The following is an 18,472-nucleotide window of genomic DNA, read 5'->3' on the forward strand; positions in this document are numbered from 1 at the left end:
AAAAAAAAAGTAAAGTGTGGTGGACAAGATGTACTAATTAATAGAAGGTTAATGTTAAAAATACGATTGGAAAAAAAAGTTGAAGTCACAAATATGGAAATTAATAAAGGTTGGGAATATTTAATGCAATTAAAAAGTGGTGATTAATGTGGAAACCCTATAAAATTGTATAACTACTCTGTTGCAATAGTAAAAAATAAAAAATAAAATATTAGTTTGTTTGATAACCAATACTAAAGGTTGGGATCTATTGTTACGAACTTGCTATCATTTCAATGCATTTTCGACACATCGACTTGTTATCTCTTTTGTTGGTCCCAGATCATTTATTTGAAAATAATTTGAAATTTTTTTTTTTAAAAAGTATAAATCACCGAAAGAAAAAAAGAAGAACACAAAGATTTTTTCCGTCACAAGGGCTTGGATGTTTAGCCTTTAGACCTACTTACCACATTGAGCATCTACAAAGTAGATTAGCTCTAACTTCATTAAAATCACCAAAAATAGTTACAAATGTACGAAGAAATCATTTTCTCTCGCCTCAACACACAGAACAAAAAACCACACCGGTAGCATTAAATAACCTCACACAGTTATAAACTAAGTATAACAACTGAAGAATCACTCGGATTAGAGAGATTAAACCACAATAAAAAAGAATACATGGTATGACAAAGAGAAGAGAGAAAACACTCGAACATACAATTCAATCCCCTGCAAAATGAAAAGCGACTTAAATGGACAAGTCAAAAGTCACAAATCAACGACTAGGAGATGGCCAGATATATAGCCAGATCACAGATCCAAGAAAAGAAGGAGGCGTGTTTATAAAGCACACGATTTCATCTCACAAATGGCCACAATCCAGAAGCAGCAACACGGGCCCAATACTAAGGATCAAGTAGAGTGAGGCAGCCCATAAACTTAACAATCTCAACATTGTTGAACTATTCTTGGTAATTACCAGTGTCTAGATATCAACTTGCTTCATTTGTTCTTATTTACCTATAAAAATAAAAATAAAAAAGTTAGTACATGTTCAAAACAGTACAGCTTGATTATTCTAGATTTACTACCTTTCAAGTGATATTTAGAATCTTCAAGCAATTTTTAAACTTATTCAAAGACGGTACCTTGATTCTCAAATCAGAGGGATTAAATTCAGTGGAAATTTTCACTAGAATAATCAGGCCTTTCTCAACCATGTTTCTTACAAAATGAAACTTAATATTTACATGTTTTGTTCGATCATAATCCATGGGATTTTTGCTGAGATGAATGGCATTCTGATTGTTAGTATAAATTGTAATAGAATTATTCATGAAGCCAATTTCATTTCATAACCCTCTTAACAAAAGACTTTCTTTAACAACATCACAGATAGCTATATATTCTAACTCTATAGAAGATAAAGCAAAAATTTTTTTGCAAATGTGATTTCTAACTAATGCATCCATGACACAAAGTAAAAACATAAGATTGCATCCATGACACAAAGTAAAAACATAAGATGAAGTGGATTTCCTTTTGTCAATCTCCAGCAAAGTCTGAATCAATGTAACATTTAAGGATTATGCCTTCATTACATCTTTTAAACAATAAACCTAATTCAAACGAGCCTTTCAAATATTTTAACATACATTTCATAGCCAATGTCATGTATTTTAGTTTCGCAAGTGTACGAACCGTAACAAGTAATAGTGGACCTAAGAGTTGAGATTACCGATCTCGCAGGGACATTTTCTAGCACTTAATTCAATTTTTTTCTTTAACTATTATTTGATGGAAATAAATTAAAAGTTGTATGATTTGAGTTTTAATTTAAAATCTAGAAAATAAATGAATACTCACACTATTGGTTGGAAAATCAAATAATGAATGAATGTTAGGGCGGAATAATTTCACCTATTGATCACCTTTACATCCCATATTAAAACTCAATTATAATTTAGTGTTCCGTCGAATTCTCCTATTGTATTCAATTTACCCTTCTCGAGTTCTCATTGAACCTATTCAACTAATTAAATTTCATATCTCTATGCAAATTCAACTCAGTTAAACGAGTTTTTTGTCCTAAGAATTCAAAGAGCATAAAATAGTTTTGTCATTATTGTTCATTCCCTGAGCACGTGAATACGTGAAGCAATAAATGGTATAGGTATCTCTATTCGTTATACCAATGTACTGAATCATACTACATGATCTATATCCTAAACTCATATCTCTATTTGTAAAGAATTCACAAGCATATCAAATTATTGATCAGATAATTTAATGCATTCAACTTATAGCAAAATCGACACATGGAAAAATTAAAAACTAAGAATCTTAATAACAGAATGTAAAGGATCCCAATTTGTTATATTATTTGCCATAACAATAAATTTAACTATTCATAATGCAAGAAGAAATATTGTAAATTGTTGTAAAATGCATCACCAGATTTGTAATAAAGATGTAAAAGAAAAAGTAAAATTCTTACGCCAAGAACTCCTTCCCATTCCAATCAATGCTTCAAATCTTCAATTGCTTGGTATTATTCTCCTTGAATTTCTTTTTTGAATCTCTCTTTTGTTGTCTTGTCTCCCAATGTGTGAAGAACTCTTCAAAAGTATGAGAAAAAATGTATTTATAGGTGCTCCCTCCGTTTTGTGGAGAATTAGGGTTTTTATGGATTTTAAAACGGTTCAAAAGCTTGCCCTAAATGAATGAGATGCAATGCCTAAGCGCTACGAGCCAGCGCCGCGTCAATTTAACTACAGCGCCTAGGCGCTGTCTTTCGGGTTCAAATTTCATTTTTTTAAAGTTTCGTAGCGTCAAATGCAGCGCCTAAACGCTGACTTTCTGCCCCAATTTCCTTGTTTTTGTTCTTTTCATCCGCTTTAGTACCTCTTTTTGCATCGCCTTTTCTAATCTTCAAAACAACACTAATAAACACATCAAAAACGTTCTATAGTCACAAGATCTAGCAATTAATCAAGCTAACATTGTGCAAAATTCATGAGTGAAACAAACTCATCGACCAACCAATGTGTTTCACCACGATTACCCATAAATCTACTTAGTATGCTTATACGATGAGCCAAATCTAGTCTAGTGCATACCATGAGATACATTATAAACCCTACAGTGTTTGCATATGAAAAATTTTACACTCTTTTAAATTCTTCATCATTTTTTGGTGACTATTTACTGGACAGTTTAAAATGATTGACAATAGGCAAAGAAACAGGTTTACAGTAAATCATAGAAAAATTTTCAAGTATTTTCTTCACATAAGTTTTTTGTTTTAAACACAACGTGCAGTCTTTCCTATTTCTTTCTATTTCTATTCCAAGAAACCTATTAGCTTGTCCTGGATCTTTCATTTCAAATCTGTCATGACAAGCAAGTAACATGTCATCAACATATAATAACAAAGTAAATGGAATCAGGTCCACCCGACCCTTTGAAAAAGAAATATGAATCATAATTGCTCTTAACAAAACCTAAAGTTTGAACATAGGAATTAAACCTTTTACACCATTGTCTGGAAGCTTGTTTCAAGCCATAGAGTGATTTTTTCAATAGTAAGACTTTATTAGTATTAGATTTTACTTTAAAACCTTTTGGCTGATTCATATAAATGGTCTCATCAATGTCACCATTTAAGAATGCAATTTTTACATCAAGCTAATCAAATTCTCAATTAAAATGGGCAGCTAAGGCAAGCAAAATTCTTATGGAGGTATATTTAGCAACTAAAAATATTTCATTATAATCAACTCCTTCCTTTTGAGTAAACCCTTCGACAAGAAGTCTAACTTTTATCTTTTGTCTCCAGGATTAGAGTCCACTTCTTTAATCTTAAAGATCCATTTACAGTCAACAACCTTCTAATTTTTAGGTTTGTTGACTAAAATTCAATTTTTTATTTTTATTTTTTATCAAAGAGTCCATTTCTTCATTCATGGCTTCTTTTCAAAACTTTGATTCAAAACAGTTTACAGCTTCTTCAAATGTAGAATGTTCAGAATTTAGAGAGTTTAGGCTAGAGAAAAATGTAACAAATTCATTATTCCTGAACCTGTGAGGGAATTCTATTCTCCCTATCTCTATCTCTGGTCAATTGGTAAGTAGTAAGAGGAGGATTAGTGGATTTAACTTCAGCTTTAGGGATGGATTATTGGATTCAAGCTTCAGGTTCACTCAGGTCCTGATTAATATCAGATTGGGTAGTCTCCACCTCAATTAAATCATCATGATCATTAGAGTTATTTGCTTGATTTTGAAGAATGGTTTCTTTCACAGGTGTAGATTCAACATATTCTATTCCAGATGAGGTCCTGCAAGGCAATTCACTCTCATTAAAAATGACATTTCTTCTAATGATCACTTTGAAACCACTTTGATACTTAGCCCGAAGCCTATATCCTTTGGTTTCCTTCCCGTACCCTAAGAAAACACATTTTAAGGATCCTGGTTCAAGTTTACCTTCAGTGCAGCCAAAAACTTTAAGTCTATTATAATCAGGTATAGTGTTTGACCACAATTTCTCAAGGATTTGAAAATCAATAGTACTTGAAGGACTTCTATTTATAAGATATGTAGCAGTTTTTAAAGTTTCGCCGCAAAAGAGTTTGGAAAGCCCAAAACTGTATAACATATACCTGACCTTTTCTAATAAGGTTCTATTCATTCTTTCAGTAACACCATTCTGCTGAGGGTTATATGTTACAGTTCTATGCATTAAAATTCTAGATTCCTTACAAAAAGAATCAGATTCCAAATTACAAAATTTAAGGCCATGGTTAGTCCTTAGTGCTTTGATTTTTCTATTGGATTGATTTTCAATTATCAATTTTCATTGTATAAAATTTTAGAAAATATCAGATTTTTGTTTTAAAAGGAAAGTCCATATTTTTCTTGAATAGTCATCTACTATAAGTAGGTAGAATCTGAATCCACTCAAGGTATTCACAGATGTGGACCCCACAGGTTAACATGTAAATAATCCAAAATGGCAGTGGATTGGTGGGTTCCAGATTTAAAAAGTAATTTGCTTTGCTTTCTAATCACACAATCTTCATGAAAGCTTAACTTTTCAATATTGTCTTTTCCAAAGCATCATAGTTTATTTAAAATGGTTAGTCCCTTTTTAGACATGTGGCCAAATCTTTTATGCCAGATTAAAGCTTATCAAAGTATGAATTAACAACTGTAAAATTGTAGCCTACTAAAGGTTCAGCTTGCCGAGTGTAGATTCCATTTATCTTAGGAGACGAGATAATATCTTTACAATCAAGACTCAGTTTTATAAAGTTTTTATGAATCCTTATATCATAATTTTCTTCTAATTCTCATAAAGAAATCAGATTTCTTTTCGATTCAGGTACATATTTGACTTTAGCTAGTCCAAGTATGTAGTTGTTTTCTAATGGAAAACTCAATTTTCCTATTCCTTTTATCTAACAACTCATGTCATTTCCCATCTAAACTTGTTCTCAATTAAGATCAACAAGTTCAGTGAACCAATCTTTGATGGGCCACATATGGAAAATGCAACTAGAGTCTAGGACTCGCTCTTTTGGGTCTCTATTAGTGATATTAAAAAGGACAACCCCCTAAATGTCTGGTTCATTTTTGCATGCAACAGCTGCATAATCATCAGAATTGTGTTTGTCTTTCATATCAGAAATTTTCTTGAAAACGGTCATTTATTAGGTGTCCTATTTTTCCACAATAATAACACCTTCTAATCTGATTCATGGATTTTACTTGGTTCTTGTTCTTATCTCTGAATTTGAAGTTCTAGGATTTCCCATTCTCGTGAGAGTTGAAGTTACACAGATTATTCTTTCTACTTCGATTCAGTTTTTCTCTTATGTGTAGACCTTCATTAAATTTGGAATCTTTGGACTCGATTTTTAGTTCAAGTTCCTTGAGGACAAAGATTATTATATCAACAATAAGATCCAGTCCCCCATATTCTAAGGTATTTCTGATATCCTTGTATCTATCACTTAGTGAATTCAATATGGCAACAACCTGTTTGATCCTCAAAGAGCTCCTCCTCACAAATTTCCAAATCTTGAACTAATTTTATGTATTTATTTTTCTTCTAGGCCAGAGAAATGATCAAACCTAAAATTATAGAACTCCCTTAAAAGGTAGCATTTATTAGGTGTAGATTTAGTTAGATAAAGGGTTTCTAACTTAGTCTACAAGGCTTTAGCAGAGGTTGTTTCACCGACTTTCCTAATCACACTATCAGAAAGGTGAAGGAAAATAGAACTCTAGGCAGTATCATCTAATTCTTGTTTACTATAGGCACTAGTCCGAACAGCCAAAGTCCATCAAGGACAGCAGCCATCTTTGTTGCAAACATAGAGCTCTCATCTTTTGGCGCTAGAGACTAAAGTCTCCAGTACTATTCCATGTTTCAATCTTAAGTTTGTGGACAGTGAAAATGATAATAAAGGCAATGACAGAATCACAGTTATTGTAATTAAGAAGTACAATTGTCAATATTGAAAATGTTGAAGAGGTGGTTACCCTTAATTCCAATACTCCCTCAGATTCTCAGATCCTTAAATAAGATCTTAGAGAAAGGAAAGCAATGGATGATCACTTACCTTAATAACTAGTTTTAGAAATTAGCACCAGTTAACAAAGGTAAAGAAGGGGGTTCAGATAATAGCATAATCGAACCAAAAATTTCAGTATGAGTGCAAGGTATCAATGAGTCACAAAGACTCAGTAAGAACTCAGCAAGAATTAGATCGAGTCAACACAACTCACCAAGAATTTAGTAGGAGTCAAGAGAACCACCAGGACTTAGTATCAGAAATCGTCAGAACTCAGCACAAACAACAAATCATAAGGGATCAAGAGCGAGCCACAAGGTTTTTAAGAAAAAGATGATTTTAAAAACCAAGAACAAAAAGAATTGCAATAGTTCTCATAGATCTACTCAAAAAATACTCAAATCTTTAAAAAATCCAACCAAAAAGTTGAAGAGAAAGAAGATCAATAGTTAATCTTTTTAGAAAAAAAATTTCTCATACAGAGCCTTTATGAATCTCAAGATCTGTGATTTTTAGTAGTTTCGAAAGTTAGGCTTATGGTAAAGATGGAATGAGAGCCAGTACTGGTAGCACAAGAAAGAGGAGAATAGCTGAGGGCTATAAGGGGCGCAGAGATGAGCCGCTAGGTTCAGGGGCGACAAAAAAGCCTATGGTAATCTCGTCCTTAGTTGTCGAATCTAATGGAGGTTTCAATCCGACGGATTAAGGACTGAATGACTTCTAACAAACAGGAGTTGGAATGGAGGGTCAAGCTCACTTCGCAAATCCAAACCCTTTTCAAATCTTTTAAGATAAAAATGCTATGATACCACTTCTTGGTCCCAAATCATTTATTTGAAAATAATTTGAACAAAAATATACAAAAAAGTATAAATCGACGAAAGTAAAAAGGGATAACAAAGGACCTGGATGTTCAGCATTTAGGCATACTCACCTGTTGAGCATCTATAAAGTAGATATAGCTCTAGTTCCACTAGAATTACCAAGAATCGTTATAAATGTATGAAGAAATAATTTCTTCACTGTTTTCTCTCGCCTCAATACACAAAATAAAAAATCACATTGGTAGCACTAAACAATCTCACACAATTATACACTAAGAATAACATCTAAAGAATCACTTAGATTACAAAGATTAAACCACAATCACAAAAGAATACATGTTATGGCAGAGAAAAGAGAGAAAACCCTCGACCACACAGTTGAATCCCCTACAGAATGAAAAGCCAAAAGATTCTTAAATGGAGAAGTCAAAAGTCACAAATCAACGGCTGGGAGATGGCCAAATGTATGGCCAGATCATAGATCCAAGAAAAAGAATGGGCGTATTTATAAAGCATACGGTTTCATCTCGCAAGTGGGCTACAATCCAAAAGCAACAACACAAGCCCAAATACTAAGACCGAGGATAGTGAGGGAGCCCATAAACTTAGCGCTTTTTTTAGCAATTAGGAGGATGTCATTATGTCAAATAACGTGTTGAAGTCTTTCAAATAAGAGGGCATCAAAAATATATAAAGGGGACAAATAAGAGTACACTAAATTCGAACAAGATCTAGATTCGTACTAAAACATGTTCTTAAAATATTTGATGTTTGGTATAAAAGTTTTAACTCAATTTCCGGTTAAAGAACAAATTATGGCAAATGAAATTGAGGGTTGAATCATGTTAGTTGGTTCTTTTAGACGGAAAAGAAAGAAAAATAACAAAGAATGAGAAATCCCAGTATATATAAGTTTGGAATTGTTAGTTTGAATGTATACAACTTTCAAATTTAGCTTCACTGTACCTAGAAAATTAATTCGAACCACGCGTAAGTACCCGCGAAAAGTTAATTAATTTCATACCTTCCTTAACATTTTTATTATTATGAGATAATGTTTATTTAAGTTATTATTTTAATTTTTTAAAAATAAGTTTTGTAATACATTGTGCTACATTTTTTAAAATTATATAGCACACATTTCACCATCCCGTTTTAACCACCATTGCACAATCATCTCTACATCTCTTGTAACACAGTGTGTTACACATGCTACATTGTCACCTATGGACAATGTTATGTATTCTAAAATTTTCATTTCTGAATAATTGATTTATGCTTATAGATTAATTCTTTCCGCCTATGGGCTATGTTATGCATACTTTACTCTATCTTTTCTTTTCTTTTTAAATTTCAATTTTTCCAATGCTGTTAATATATTTTGGTGGAATATTTTTATAAAAGCCAGTGAATCACTGCTAGAAAATGGTTGTAGGTGAAAATGTTAAATCTCGGGAAACAGAGATTGAGAAAAAAGATTAATTTCTCGAGAGATTAACTAGAAAAGTAATTTCTCAATTCTCTCTATTTTCAAAAAGGGTTTAATTTATTAAAGGAAAAATTGTAGCAGTAGTCCCTAACCTTTTACATTTTTGTAGAATTTACCCTAAATTTCAATTTGTACCATCCACAACTTCAAGTCCTTAAAAAATATGCACCTAGGGTCCAAATGGATGAAAACTGTCCTTTTGACTGTTATTTGACCAAAACTCATAGGATTGACCAAATTTAAAATGTTAAATAGTAAATTTCTATTTTATATAATAGAACAATTTAAATAAAATAAAATAATCAAATCAAAAAAATTCAAAAATGGAAATCCTATTTCAAAATTTCATCTTCCCGACCCCCACCCATCCACATCCCACCATTCCATTCCTCCCTCAAAATTGAACCAGACAACAAGGGCTAAGCCACCACCGGCCACCGCCGCCACCGGCTATCGCCTCCTCCATCCACAAGACTTCGGCTCAAGCTGAGGAAAAACGTACGGCTGTAAATGAAGGAAAAAATCATGTGGTTGAAGATGAGAACTCATTTTCATCTTCATCTGGGATTTGAGTAAATCCAGTAGTAAGTCCTCATTTTCAAACGCGCTTGATGGACGTCGGAAGCCCAAATTCGAGAACTTCGGAAGCCAAAATTAGAGAACGTCGAAAGTTTTTATAACTTGTTAATTAGTTCTTATAACTTCTATTAAACATCCTATTTTCGGTTTGTGAACAATTGGCCAGAGGAAAGTCCAAATTTTCGATTTCGATTAATAGTGTATAGGAGTTTTTTGGTTTCTATTTTTCTGCATTTTGGCCGATCGACGGCGGCCGTTGTTTTTGGAGGGACGATTGAAGGTTTTTCATTCGAGGAGTGAAGGTCTTGGTGAGGATGGGCGACGGTGGCTTAGCCCTTATTGTCTGGTTCAATTTTGAGGGAGGCAGTGAAAGGTGGGTTGGTGTGGGTTGGAGTGGGGGTGGTGGTGGCGTGGATGAAATTTTGAATAGGGTTTCCATTTTTGAATTTTTTTTGCTTAATTACTTTATTTTATTTAAATTGTTTTATTATATAAAATATAAAATTACTATTTGAACTTTTTAAATTTGGTCTAAATTCGATCAATCATATAACTTCTGATCAACTAACGAGTCAAATAGACGATTTTCATCCATTTGGACCCCGTGTACATATTTTTGAAAGATTTGAAAAAGTGGATGACACAAATTGAAAGTTCGTATAAAGTCTACAAAAATGTGAAAGGTTACGAATCGCTTCTACAATTTTCCCTTCATTAAATTGACAAATTAAAGTTTTGGGTTTTGTGAAAATGATTATGTAATTCACAATTTTTGGGTTCAACTTGTAAAATTGGCATTAATTCTTCCGGTTGCTGTTGTTACGATAGAAAAAGTATCTTCTGCAATAAAGATCGTTAATAATCGACTACATAATCTGATGGGAAGTGATAGTTTGGTAGTATATATTGAGAACAACGTATTCGACAATATTAATAATGATGTATTGATGTAAGTATACAACATTTTCAAAGTATGAAAACACGTAAACTACAATTGTATTGTGTATTAACTTGTTTTTATTAATATTATATTGTTTTCAAAAATTTGTATTTTAATTTTTGATCCCACAATATAGAAAGTTTGGGTCTGCCCTTGGTTGGAGGACTAAGGCCGGTGATTATTACATTGATGAAATGTATATAATTTAATAAATCAAAAAATTGACATTTGAAATTATCTTGAATGGTTCCCATGTTTTTAGCAAAGATAATAAGAAGACCTGGGTTTTTTGTAATTTCAATTATAATTTTTCAGATAATAAAAACTAGCACTTAAATGGAACAGTTAAAGGCCAAAGCACTCCATTTCCCCCTTCCAAAAATCGTGGCCTATTTGGACTAGAATGTAAATATGTATTGTATAGATGTATGTATCTAGGGATTACAACGGGACAGGTCAAGTCGAGCCAGCCATTCCCGTCAAGTATTTTTGTCACCTTCTCCATGTCTATTTATGTTTTTATTATTTTTGGATTCTTTTGCTTTAAATTTTTTCATGTCTTTAATTAGTGAAAATCATTACATTTGTATTTTACTAGTCAAAATTGAACGTGCTTTGCATGTTATTTTTAAATACTTTGTAAGTGATATAAAAGTAATATTTGATACCAATTTGTTGACGGATTTGATGACTTTTGGATGAATTAAAAAAAATTAGCATAAAAATTTAAGAGAATAAAATTGTACTACCAAAACTCAAATTTCTATGATTCAAATTTTTTTTAATGAAATATTAATTAATAATCTTTTTATATTAAATTTGATACATAAAAATTACTCCCTCCGTCCCAATTATATAGGCTTATTTCTTTTTCCTATGGATAAAAAAAATCTTTTTATTGTCATTGAAAAATTAATTTTTGTCAAAATCTTTCCTAATTTACCCCTATTAATTTTTATTATGTAGTAGTAAATTATTATAAGAATTAGTAAAGAATTTGAATGATTAAATTTGAAGAAGAAAAAATGAGAGATGATTTTAAGAAGTTGGCATATTAAGTGAGAAAAATTGAATAAGAGTACAATCGTAAAGGAACAAAACAAAATATTCTAAATTAGAAAAAAAATCCTATATATTTGGGACAAAAGAAAAAGGAAACCCAGCCTATATTATTGGGGCGGTGGGAGTAATTGTTAATACATAATTTTAAGAATCATGCTACTTGTACATTGTGCTTTACATCATCTTTAACATTGTGCCACGTTCGACACATTATTAAATAGTTTTTGAATTTAACACACTTTCTCGCCAAAGACAATATGAATTTGCATACAATGTCAAACACAATGTACAAAATGGAATGTACAAGGAGCATTATTCTAAATCTAAACACCTACTAGAATTTCTAAATACATGAATATGAATAAATTCATCTATAATAATTATAAATTCATGTATTCATTAAGTGAAAATTCATTGAATCTTGGTTAATATGAATGTAATTAATTGAAAATTATAATACAAATTTCATAAATGACAATAATTATATAGTTTTATTATATATTGAAAAATGAAAAGTATGGTATTATTGAAATAATTGAACTGTAAGAGGGTTAGAATCGTCCAAAAAATGATTCTCCATTGATGTGATATTTTAATATATTATATATTATAGATTCGTAGAACAACTTAGGTTTCTTTTAGAAACGATGATGATTCTTTCCTTTTTGTGGGATGGAAAAATAGACTTTAAACGAGATAGATAATAGGACAAGGACCATGTTCTCCATCCCTTCCGCTTGTACCTTGTTAAGCTGAAAAACCCAGCCTAGTTTGGAACGAGACCGCTGATATCAAGTTAAACGTGTTTCTTTGTCATCCTTAGTCAAGTGTCAATGCTCGATAGTTCTATTGTAATAATTAATTTCTTGCAGCAAAACCCTTTTCACCATGTCAAATTGTCAATTGATTGATTTTGGATCGAGGAAGTAGATATATTTTCTTTGCTTTGAGCTTTATTACAAGTTATTTTAGTATATTTTTCTCTTTCAAGATATTTTATATGCTTCCTTATTGTAAGGTAAAATATGTAACGTAAGCAACCTTATATATAGAATCCTTCTATATGTACAGAGAGATTTTTGCCAGAATATATACAGAAAACTCCCAGTTCTGAGGCCCACACACATTTTGGCATTTTTTTATACAATATGGGACCCACACTGTTGCGGAAGCTCTCTCAAAAGGATTTTCAAACGGTGGTTTTCCAGGCTCAGTCCAAACGTACCTTTCTCTACCAACAACCAATCCAAACGGCTCCAAACTACAACCAATTGATTCACTTTGGTTGTTATACAATCTTACCCACGTAGGACAAGAAAGGATGATGATTTATGGCCACAAAGGTTAGGAGAAGACACCACAAAGGTATACTATGAAAGAACTACCAATTGCACATTTTATTCAAGTGTTTTGAACACTTCTGGACACCTTTTTCTCACATAAAAGGGGGGCAGCCGGGATTCACTAGTTTCTTCTTTCAAAATCACACAATCATCATCACAAAGAGGCTAGGGTTATATTCATATATATACTCTAGGATTAGGCTTTAAGTTGGGCCATTAAAGAGGTAAACGGGCCAAGATTCAAGCCATCCATAAGGAATACAATTGGGCCGGGTGTAGCTCATGGACTTGGTTGTTGGACTTATTTCATTCATCGGCCTATGCCTATGAAATAATATTAACCCACGTTAACATCATAGCCCGGGATTTATTGGGTATCAAAAACCCAACAAATCTCCACCTTGATGCCCAATAAATCTGCAAGCAATCAAAACACAAAGTTAACACTTGCACAATCAAGGTAGCCAATAAAATTGGATCACAGGCCTTACCTCGTGTTTCCAACTTGAAACACATACCATATCTGCTCCATGTACTCACTGGGGCTAAGGTCAAAAACACCCAAGTAGAAGCAAATATTTAACAGTAAACAATCAAGAGCAACTACACATGCGATGACGATATACTATAGGATAACACACACAGATCTTTTCAGAAATACGTTCATATAGAACCATAGATTAACACCAAGTCAATCAAACCACGGTCAACCACATATGCAACACATGCATAAATGACCCTAAGAAAAGACCTCACCACACTTATCCTATCCCATTCCGTGTTGCTCACACCACGAGAACACATATCTCCTCTCATCGCCCACTAAGCTCACTAGACAGATCACTCAACTCATGTCTAACTGGTAAGTCACAATAGATCCTAAGTCCACGGGATAATCCTCTATCTCCACATCACTTCTCCCAACCTACGTGGATAATGGGTCTCCACCTAATAGAAGTGATAGAAGTGTCTCTCTTATACGCCACCTGATCAGGGTCTCTTTCCAGATAAAGGATCCTAGACATTTGATCACATCTCCACTCGTGATCCAAATGTCACACTCTACATACAAACCACCATGTATCCTTAAGCATCTATACTCTACCTCACCAAAAGACACATAACACACTGCTAATACATCCTAACCCACTATGCGTGCAAGCACTTACACCAAGTAATCCTAATGTCTCAAATTCATGCAAATGCACATATCAAACACATTGAAATGTAGCAGATAATCATGCAACAAAATTTAGACAATCACACACATGCAGAAATGATCACACACAGATGCATATGCAGTGACTAGGTTTACACTCAATAAACCTCACTGGGGTCATAACTCGACCCCTCAACCAAATTCGTCTCACCTCTCATCTTTCCCTTCAGCTTATCTTTTTTCTTGGGACAGTCCCTAATAAAGTGTCCAGACTTACCACAACTGTAACACCTTTTACCATTAGACTTGTCTCGTCCCTTGCCCTTCTTCTTACTACCCTCATCACTCGAGTCACTACTCGAATCACTACCGTCTTGAGTTCTATCCAAATTCATTTGCTTAAACTTCATCCTACTCCTCATCATATGTAACTCGCCACTCTTCTTATCCTCTTTTTCAGCCTTAATCTCCATCTCCTTACTCCTAAGTGAGTCTATGACAATCTCGGGTGTTAAGGTATCCCTACTATACTTAATTGCATTCTTAACTTCCCTATATGAATCAGGCATGGAATTAAGCAGGATAATAGCCTTTTACGTTTCAGATACCTCTTCATCACGGTTAACGATGTCTTGAACTAATTTGTTAAAGACATCCAGATTATCATCAAGATCCTTTGAAGGATTCATTTTAAAGCTGAAAAATCCTTCAAGCAAGTACAATTTATTAGGAGTTGACTTAAGCAAATATAAGTCCTCCAACTTTTCCCAAAGTTGTTTTGTAGAATCCAGTTTTCCTACTTTTCTCAAAACAGTATCAGATAGGTGTAAAATAATTGAAGTGTATGCAAGTTCATCATACTCTTCTTTTTGTACTTCTGTTAAATTTGCAGGAAATTTGCCATCTATGGCCTTTGAAACTTTTTGTTGGACCAAAATACCCTTCATCTTTTGTTGCCAAATTGAAAAATCCCCTTTCCCATTAAAAATTCCAACTTCAAAGCGTAAAGACATTTTTAAAAAACTAGAACAACCAAAAGCACAGATAGGTCACACAAAGTTATCCTACGGTCGCAATATACACCGTTCTAGATTCCCAGGGTTTCGTAAGATTCACGATCTTAGATCAAGAGAATGTTCGAACGGGTCAAGTCCAGGTGTTCTAACAGGAAAATCAATGCAACACGAAGGTATGTAAACAAAAGTTCAAATTTCTACGCAACAAGCCTCGCACAGTGACTATATGACAGGTAAAGCACAAAATCAACTACCAACTTGCAATCAAAACTCAACACTTCAAAAACAGAGCAAATAATTCCTAAATTTTTTAGCACAAGCAATGGTTGCCAAGCAATGACAACCCCCAATCCTAACGATCACCCCACACGATGATCTGCTAATGCTGAAATTTAAAAAATAAGTTAAGCCAATATACCAGAGTGGACTATCTGAGTCCGTAAATTATGAGAGTTGCGAATTTATCACTTTAGGACCACCACTATTCGTCCTAAAGTCTCTAGAAACTGCAGCAACAAAAAAAAATCACGATCGAGTCCCGAACGCCCGAAGAACAACGCTGTCCAGATTCTTCTGCGTACCCTGAAACAGAAAACTTTCAACACGAAAAATGTCAGAAATAATATAAGGAACAAACTGCCTGAAGAGACGCTCACGCGCGGCCTCTCTTCTCTGCGCGTGGGCTTCACGCGCCTCCACACGCACCGCCGTCTCCGGACACGCGCCGGCCTGCAGGGTTCACCTCCTCCTACACGTCACGCCAGTGGTCTCCGTTTCCCCAAACTCATTCTGGATTGGTCAGAAAACACCAAAACAGAGACTGATTTTTAACAGTTTTCTGGACAGTTTTTCGATCTGATTTCTGCCACGTTTCTGCCAATTTTTTGGACGATTTCTGGTAGATTTCTCGAGCCAAAACCTTCACCTTGAAGCTCTGATACCAATTGTTGCGGAAGCTCTCTCAAAAGGATCTTCAAATGGTGGTTTTCCAGGCTCAGTCCAACGTACCTTTCTCTACCAACAACCAATCCAAACGACTCCAAACCACAACCAATTGATTCACATTGGTTGCTATACAATCTTACCCACGTAGGACAAGAAAGGATGTTGATTTATGGTCACAAAGTCTAGGAGAAGACACCACAAAGGTATACTATGAAAAAACTACCAATTGCACACGTTATTCAAGCGTTTTGGACACTTCTAGACACCTTTTTCTCACACAAAAGGGGGGCAGCCGGGATTCACTAGTTTCTTCTCTCAAAATCACACAATCATCATCACAAAGAGGCTAGGGTTATATTCATATATATACTCTAGGATTAGGTTTTAAGTTGGGCCATTAAAGAGGTAAACGGGCCAAGATTCAAGCCATCCATAAAAAATACAATTGGGCCGGGTGTAGCTCATGGACTTGGTTGTTGGACTTATTTCATTCATCAGCCTATGTCTATGAAATAATATTAACCCACATTAACATCATAGCCCGGGATTTATTGGGTATCAAAAATCCAACACACACACTTGTCTATATTCTGTACATAGTCTGTGAAAAAGTTTCTGTACACTCAGATATTTTCTTATATGTAAAACCATCTAAACATTGGTTACAGAAAAAAAATGAACTTTAGGAAATTTAAATGCTGCAGTGATGAAGTGGAATATCAAAATTTCTTTTGGGGGGAGGGGGGGTGGATACTTCCCTGAAAGTATGCAGAAAAGATGAAAAATCATTAGAGGACTATTTCAGTGTTCTTTCTGTTAATTGTCTTCAGTTTTCCATATTTAACCACGCTTTGGGCCATAAGAATTGGATGAACCATAAGACTTGCGTAAAACCGACCCAACAGGACTTAACCCTTCAAGTGACAATTTTTTCTCCACTTTCCTTCAACAAAACTAAACGGAAATTTTGGTGCTACTGAAAATATAAACTTAATAAGAGCATCTCCAATCCATTCTATGGATTGCAATCTATTTAACAAATTATTCGGAAAGGCTTCTAGTTTATGGTGGTGATGTCTAAATTCTAATAATAGACGGCCAAATTCATTTTTTTTTATAATCAGAGAGAAAAAAAATACAATACTACATTAAGAGAAATTAACAAGCTTGAGAGATGAAGTTTATATTTTGTTAACTCACTCTGTCTAATTGAGTCTTTAGATCTAGACGATCACTTGACGAAGTCGTAATCAACTTGTGTTGGAGACGAATTTTTCATATATCTTTTATTTTTTTATGTGGCACTATTTTTTAAGTAATTCATATTTTCATGGGAGATGCTTTAAAGAAAAGACACTCTCTACAGATTGATCCTGACTTCCTAGAAAATTAATCTTTTAGTTATTCTACTTATAAGTTAATTTTTGAAAATAAACCCACGCAAATTATGCTCTCTCTCTCTCTCTCTCTCTCTGAAATAGACCAAAGGGCTTGTCAAATGGATCGGGGAGATTATATGACACAATATGAAGTATTGATTGCACAAGTAAAAATAAGATTAAAACAAGAAGAGACTGACGGAGGAATCGAGTAATTTTATTAATGCACAACCAATGAAGAGAAAAATACAATTTCAACAATCTCTGCAATCTTAATAAACTAAATGAAGAGTCTTTTATTTATAGGAGACAAGTCAAAACTCTAAAAGTGACCTAAATGATGAAAAATAGATCAAAATACACGTGAAATCGATATAAAGCAAAAATCTCGAAAGGCACTATCACTCAAGTGCTGTCTAGTGGCAAGTGAGCTATCACCCTATTGCTCGAGCGACAACTAGGCGAAAGGCCAACGACAACTCCCAAAAGTTTACCTACTACTCGAGTAGACAGATAGATATAGGCTAGCGAAAATATGACGATTTTTCTTCTTAGTCCATAATTTTGATCACTTTAGGACCACTTCGATTGGGACTCCAATACCTACTAAAATTTGGGTCACATTACAACAAATCTCCACCTTAACACAAATTTCGTTGCAACGAAGCTCCAAAATTTCTCTATCTAGAAGAATGAGTCCAACAGCAATAAAATTGATTGAACTTGTCAATCAGGACATAACTTCTCCACCTCACAAAAATTACTCTTTTTCTTCCATAGTATCGACAAATGATACCTAAACTGATGTGATCCAGGAAGCACAAGTACCAAAGTCAAGTCCAAAGTCGAGCCCGAGGAAAGATTCGTTGATAGCCGAGGGGCCGGTGACACGATTGAGGGCCAACCACGTGAAAGAGGCGATGGGATTTTTTGTCAAAGCAACGATTGATGAAACAATGTTCGGGATGCAAAATGGAGCAAGTTTCGTGTTGGGGACGAAGGGCGAAGAGTATTGGATCAACGTGTTTAAAGCTGAAGAAAACGGAGCTGGAGCGTTAAACCATGCGGCCGCACAGGTCTAAAGTCCTGCGGTCGCATACACCCAGTAGAAGTCCCAAAGTCGCAGACCAATTGCACTATGCGACCGCATGCTCTAAAGCTATGCGGCTG

The sequence above is a fragment of the Olea europaea genome, unplaced genomic scaffold, assembly GCF_002742605.1.
Source record: "Olea europaea var. sylvestris unplaced genomic scaffold, O_europaea_v1 scaffold871, whole genome shotgun sequence".
Classification (NCBI taxonomy): Eukaryota; Viridiplantae; Streptophyta; class Magnoliopsida; order Lamiales; family Oleaceae; genus Olea; species Olea europaea.